Source organism: Rhopalosiphum maidis, chromosome 1 (genome assembly GCF_003676215.2).
Source record: "Rhopalosiphum maidis isolate BTI-1 chromosome 1, ASM367621v3, whole genome shotgun sequence".
In the NCBI taxonomy this organism is placed as follows: domain Eukaryota; kingdom Metazoa; phylum Arthropoda; class Insecta; order Hemiptera; family Aphididae; genus Rhopalosiphum; species Rhopalosiphum maidis.
This window is the reverse complement of record NC_040877.1, coordinates 5,426,678-5,434,299: the sequence shown is the minus strand read 5'-3', so window position 1 is coordinate 5,434,299 and position 7,622 is coordinate 5,426,678.

The following is a 7,622-nucleotide window of genomic DNA, read 5'->3' as shown; positions in this document are numbered from 1 at the left end:
ATCTATAACGATAATAGTCGTCATCCGTTGTCGATATAGCCGTGATTGTCGAGGACCAAGAGCACGGCGGCCAGTAATCACACTTGGCAGGTGGCTGCAACAACTCGTCCCCGGCCTATTGTCATTATGTAATATAAGTTCCAGGCATTCCAGCGTTGCCAGATCGGTAGAATTCCTGATAAATGCGATGGATTTGAACCCTCTTATACAATTGAAGATGTAATATTAGGTGTAGGTATATTCAAGAACTATATTATTCTTGTATTGCTCTTTCGTACGGTTTTCAGAAAGATTTATTATTATTATTATTATTATTATTATTATTTGTGAAACCAATTTCGGGAAACATGAATTTAACGCTATCGTTGTTAGTCATATTTTATATTTTTATTCATTCAATGGCAACAATGTAATAATGAAGACTACAGTATACAAGTATATGCGGTTGACGAAGTACGGGGGGATACCATCCCACTACTATTTTAGTTTACATTTTCATCCCTCCACTTTCTATCCAAAATAATGTGAAAAATAAAACCACAATTTACCTATCTAGTTTTAGAATTTATTTTTTTAGTATTATTTATGATAAAAAAAAATAAATTTTTTTAAGAGGAAAGAACAGAATATAATTATTTATAGATTATTAAGAATATTTTCATATATCTTACACTATGGCTTATTATGGATAACTGCAACTATCGAGACTATAACAATTAAAAGACTAGTCCTGCAGGTAATAGAAAAACTGTAATGGCCGCCAAACTGGCGAGTGTAAACTCTACTGCCGACCACTTACAGGTCAATTTTGGGTACATTTAAAATCTACCTGACAACTTAGATTATCAGTAAAGTGTAATAATAGATTTTTAATAAAAATATATTGGTGATAATGTATTATGATCATAATACTAATTAGATTTATTTTTACTGTACATTTAATTGCAATATAAAAGTCTACAATTAATAATTATAGCTTATGTAAATTTCGCAATATAATTTTAACAGACAATTTTCTAGAGGAATTAACTAACGACCTTTTTTACCGGGTTGTTTTTAATGGTATCAATTCCCAAATTTACGTTACCACTCTCGGATAATTTTAAGATATTTTTAACTGAGCACTTTATTTATATGCGAACAACATTAATTTCGTTTTTTGAGAGAAATATTATGGAAGATTTTTGATCTTTCAAAAAAATGTATGCTTGTAGACATTATTACGATACCTCTATTATAATTGTTATAATTTATAATTTAATAAATATTAGATTTAAATATTAATTTTAAATATGACCATTATTAAAAGAATATAATATATTGTTTACCAACGTTTTAATTCCTTTTTTTGTTGAAGTATGAAAATAGCGTTTTGTTTAGCAATATGCCTATGAATTTTAGAATTCCATGATGTAATAAAATACTTAATTAATTTATAAAATCTAAGTTATACAGAATTCTATTAGTAGGTAACAAAAATAATTACTTGCTTTCTTTATGTTTCAAACATAACTTCAAGAAAAATAATATCACAGTGTGTAACCAATACTCAAATAGGCCTCTGTCTCTCATAGTCTCATAAATGTCATCTAATACAACAACAAAAATTCCGTGAATGACGCGAATACCAACAGTAGGTATTTGACGTATTAAAAATAAAAAAATTCATCCTTATTAACATGCATACCAATCTGGTTTTTGAGTGGTTAAGAAATATATAACGTCGTTTTACACAAATTTTATAGAAAACTAGCATAGAAAATGAATTTTTCTGTGTTTGTGGGAAAACAATTAAAAAATATTATACTATAGGTATAAGGTAGGTTAACGCACACATGGTTTCAATTCTCAATACAATGGAACTGTTTCTCTATTCAATAAAAAAAGAGGAATTGATTCTTAACATCATTATATAGAGTATATAGACTCTTCAGTTTGTTTACAATTTGTTTTATATATTGTATTTATCTATGTATTATTATGTATTACATAACTATAAACTACATATTATAAAAAATAATAATATACAATAACGTTAAAATGTCTTTTTACCTATCGCTAACAGGTATATTTTTTAATGTTTGTTAATATGTCAACAATTTGTTAATCATGCACTGTATAGTAGTGTAGTATCTGTTATATTATAATAAATTGATTTAATAGTTATTTATTTATTTAGCTGTGCACATTGTTTTTTTTTTTTTAAAAAAAAGCTGTAGTAATTGAAATAATACTTATTTACATTTTAGATTCAGAATAATCAGTGTTACTCTTTTATAATTATTCAATATTATAGTTAAAATATATTTACCAAAACTTTTTTTTATTTAGCATAAACTTATGAGTATTATTCAGTTATAAAAAAAATTATTATAAAGCACTATATATATATTTTTAAATTACAAAGTATAAGGGAAACTGCACCTCCCGGTCACAAGAACGTTCGTGTGGTAAATTGATTACTAGTGTTAGAGAATAATTGACTGTTCTATGGAATTCTAAGTTTACAAAAACCAATTTTAATAATTTATTTCGTGTTGATTTATAACTGATCCTCCTCAAACCCCAATGCCATACTTAATTAAGTACTAAACTATGGCATAATATATTATGACCTATAATATTACCTATGTAAATTTTATCTTATATATTTAAAAATTGAATTTACTACTAAATGGCATAATATATTATGACCTATAATATTACCTATGTAAATTTTATCTTATATATTTAAAAATTGAATTTACTACTAAAATTATTCATATCAGATAATACCAACGATTATATAATTATGTATATATATATATATTGAACAATAATGAATAAAAATAAAAAATTTTATAATAGCTTTATGGTACAATCACAAATTGTCTGCTCAAAAAGAAAGCTAAGTATGTCCATTGATTATACATGGTAAATCAATGGTATGTCATAGTTTCGTTTTTATAAAAAAAAAATAACTGAATTTATTATGTATTTATATGGAAATTATATTTATATACAACTATAAATAATGATTTTTTCATGAATACTTAATCTTAATACCTATGTTATCAAATACTTTGTAAAATCTATAGTCTATACACAATACATTTGAGAAATTTAGTTTTTTTAAAGATCTCAAATACAACAGTCGGAATCAGATTTAAAATGTTAAATCACAGACTTGCAAGTTATGTAAAAAAATTATCGAATTTATGTAGTTTATTTATTTTGATTCTGTAGAGAATTCGAATATTTTTCTAACCAGTAACATGATAGTCATCTGATAAGCCCTTGAATTATGTCTCTTCACTCATTTTTTTATTTTTATCGCTGGAGTACCTTATATCTAGTATAATATAGAAATCTGTGATTATCATTTCCAGATTATTTATCTATCTATATTGTATAAATAACACATACATCAATGTACTTCTAAAACTATACAGATGACACTAATTATAGTGATGACCCAAATATATTAATAATTAATATATATATATATATATGATGACTGATGATAATAAGAGCGTTATCTGGTGGTCACCGGCGGTCTTCGGTGGGTGGCTATGATTAATGACTAGACTAGGTATTTTATTTAAGTTGTGGTGTGGACCGCAAACTACCTACGCTACAACCAACATAAGTGCGTAGAAGCACAAAAAACATGATGTAATGTATGAAAGACCTCTGAACTATAATTTTACAATTGTGAATTATAATCAGAGCATTTTTTTTAGGAATTTCTATGTCCATATAAACACAATGCAGAGAAGTCCAGTGGACACTAATTTTACTTACATTTTTATTTAATAGAATAAATCATACATTCTATAGATCTCTACAAAAGATTTATCAAAATAAATTCAAATTTTTTATAAATAATAAAAGTAAATATTAATAATTGTTCTAAAATTTTGATTGAATCAAAGAATAATAATATTGGTTTACACTTTACAGTGATGTGTGTGTTTTTTGTGAGTATGCAAATTTACTGTAGTTTTGTATTAATTTAATTTAGGTTATAGGTTAAAATTAAAAACGTACAGTATTTTACAAAATAATTGGGAAAAAACAAACAGCAAATTAATGAAAATGAGTAGTATTACACAATATCGGTTTTTGGAAAAATCGATTTTATTTTTTATTTTTTTATGTATTTCATTTTATTTTTTATTTTATTTCAAAAGCTAATAACAGAAAATAATTGAAAATTTCTCCAAGTTTTTATATGATCACTTTCTATACAAAATATACTTATAATTTTCATTTTTCTTTAAAAAATTAATTTTTGTAAAAATGCTTGAAAATTTAAACAAGTACTTTCTTGTTAAACGAGACACGGGTATAATCATGACTACAACCCAAGACTAGCTCTGTCATTGCGACTACCACAATATATACAGGTTAAATTCTTCTGAAACAATAGATTTTTGGAGGACTACATATATCATGAAATTAAAAATATTTTTTGTTCAGGTTTCTGATCGAATTATAATCAAATATCATTAGATAAAAAAAAATAGAACAACAGTTTATTCAGGTTAATGATAAGCATACAACTAATAAACTTAAAAAAAGTTTAAAAAACTGGTATTGGTTTTAATAATTTGACAGTAAATTATAGCAAACAATTTTTAGATCTTCTCTAAATAGAGCATATACTCAAAATATAGAATATCTCAGCAAAATTACAGAACAAAAAACATCGCGGTATTACGCGTCATCATTTAAAAACATATTTAGCTGAATTCTTGTGAAGACCGAATGTAAAAGGATGTATAAATTCACCGAAATTTGAATAACTCAAATCTAGTTTCCTCCAAGAAATTATTACCAACGAAACTTTTCTTAAATTTAATATTTTATTTAGAATTATCAATTTTGTTTGTGTTGTTGTGAACTAGTTGCGGTACATCGACAACGACGATAATATTATTATTATTTTATTCGATGCGTACCATGTATGACCTTTAAAATATACTACTTCTATAAATGATTAGTGTATACTTAAATCATTTTTTATTTCATTTTTTTTCTTATCCTTTGAGTGTCATCATTCATAAATCATATTTTATATTAAAAAATGTTAATATGATTAGTTGATATAATTAAAAATTAGGTAGTCTGTGATACTAAGAAAGTGGCCAAATTTTGTAATCTTAGATAACAGGATTTTGATGTTTCATAACACAATATGTAATCTCGTATAACAAAAAAATACCAAAACGAGTTCCTCGTAAGTTGTTTATTTGCCAACTAAAAAATGATTGAAAATTTATAGTTACAATATTTTTTTAGTTTGGAATTCCGACGAAATTCGTAAAATCTCGAAAATTTTTAAATTATTTTATAGTTTAAAATTCATTTAAAATGTTATTTTATACTTACGAAATGTATTCAATAATTAATTCAAGATTCTTTATAAGTTTTTCAATATTTATAAAAAAAAAATCTACGGGAATGCCAAAATAATTTTTTATGGTCATAAGACATTGTTACGATTTTGAATATTTTGTTGTGATATTAAAAAGAAATAACCCTAGATACTTCAGATTTTAATCAAACGTTTGTGATCATTTGATTTACATAGTATAGTTATCTAAATATTTTAACTCTTATTTAAGTTTATTATTTATAAATTTGAAATCTTCAATTTTTTTAGTTTATTTTTATAAATATGGATTAAATTTTTTTTGCTAAGTCTAAGGTTTGAAAATATAAGACAATATAAAACTTTCTCATAATCAGTTGATGTCAAATAAGGTAGCCATTGATAACATTTTAGAAGTGAGGGTAAACAAAAAAAAAATTTATGCGTTGTAAGCAATTATTAGATAATATTATAGTTATCAGTGGCGTAGACGTCATTTTCGAAAGGAGTGATCAAAAAAAGAAAACGGCATAGCAAAATGGGCGGGGAAAATTGGAAAATTACATGATACAAATAAACGAAAATAAAATTAGATAAGTATTCAGTATTGACAAAATTATCAAAATTCAATAGTTCGATAAATCATAATATTACAAAATATTACATTATAGTGCATAATGTATAACGTAAGCAAAAACGAAAAATAATAAAAAGCCAATTGGGGGGATCTGACCCCACGCCCCCCTTGAATACTCCACTGATAGTAATATTTATTAAATTATAAGTGCACATTATTTTTTTAGAAAGAGGCAAGTGCCCAGTCTGATTTCTCCCTATACTATAGGTGCCAAAGTTGACATGATAATATTTTAATCGTATTCTTAATAGAACATAGAACACTTGTAATAATATATTAATATTACCTGTATTAGTTATTAGGATGTGATTTATAGAACTGTTCGTTGAAATGCACATGGATGATTCACAATATTAATTGTTGATCTGCATAAATCATCACTGAAATTGGACCATACTGTAAGTTGTCGTATAACCTATGCGCTTTTCAGCTAAATTCTTTTCTAGTCCTCCCTACACTTGAAAATACAAAAATCGAAAAATCGCATAAAATAACTGAATTAAGTTAAGTTCTCAAGAATCAATTAGATAAATGTTCACTATTTTCTTCAATTTATGACACGCCAATACCTCGTATAATTACACGTTTTCATATCGGATTCAAATAATATTAAGTTATAATTTTGTAGGTAAATAATCGAAATTAAACGGAAAACCTCATATTAAAACCTAAACGCCAACTTTACACTAAAAATACATTATGGTCGTCTCGTCTATTGCCCGATGGTCGCTTACCAGCGTACGACCACAGAATATGAGTACCTATTATTACTATTATTTATTTGTATTTACTTTGTGCCTCCTACTATAAAATCTGCCACGCCGTCAGAGAAGAGAGATCCACTACTATAGTGGCACTATCGTCATAACGGCAGCGTTATAATGATAACGATATAATGTTATAATGTCTGATGATAATTTTGAATACTCAGCAGAATCGCTTTATTGGCCCGATCCTTAGGCTTGTAAGGTATTTCAAGTGTTGATACCGGTTACCCGGTATCTAATATTTGTTTATTACCGGTATCGATCATTAACCGTATCTATTAGATACCGGTTACGCGGTATAGCAGTATTTAAATTTTAAAGTAATTACTAATTATCGTTAATATCGCATATTACGTTTCTCAGATATAATCAAAAATAACATATACCATATTTCGTAAATTCGTAATCGGTATTTTCGGGGAATGTAGAACAGTGTTTAGTGTTTACAAGGAAAAACCATCAATGAAATTTTATTTTTTTTTTTATTTATATTAACATTAATTATGTTTGTAATTTTATTTTAGTCAAAAAAAAAATCACAAAACATTATTTAATATCTTAAGCAGAGAATTTATTATAAAAATAAAAAACAAAATCGATTGACGTTTTACGATTTTTAAGGTCCAATTATAAATAGAATGTTACATAATTAAGTTTGTGTTCAATTCTCGGGTCTTACAAGTACAAAGAAAATTACATACAATTCATTAATTATTAAATAACATTTTCAAAATTGTATATTTAGGTAACCTAAAAATAATCATCATCATTTTTTACTTAAAACTTTCATAATATAATGTCTTATTGTATGTTATTGTACTATTAACATTTAAGCATTACATTATTTAGACTATTTACTTTA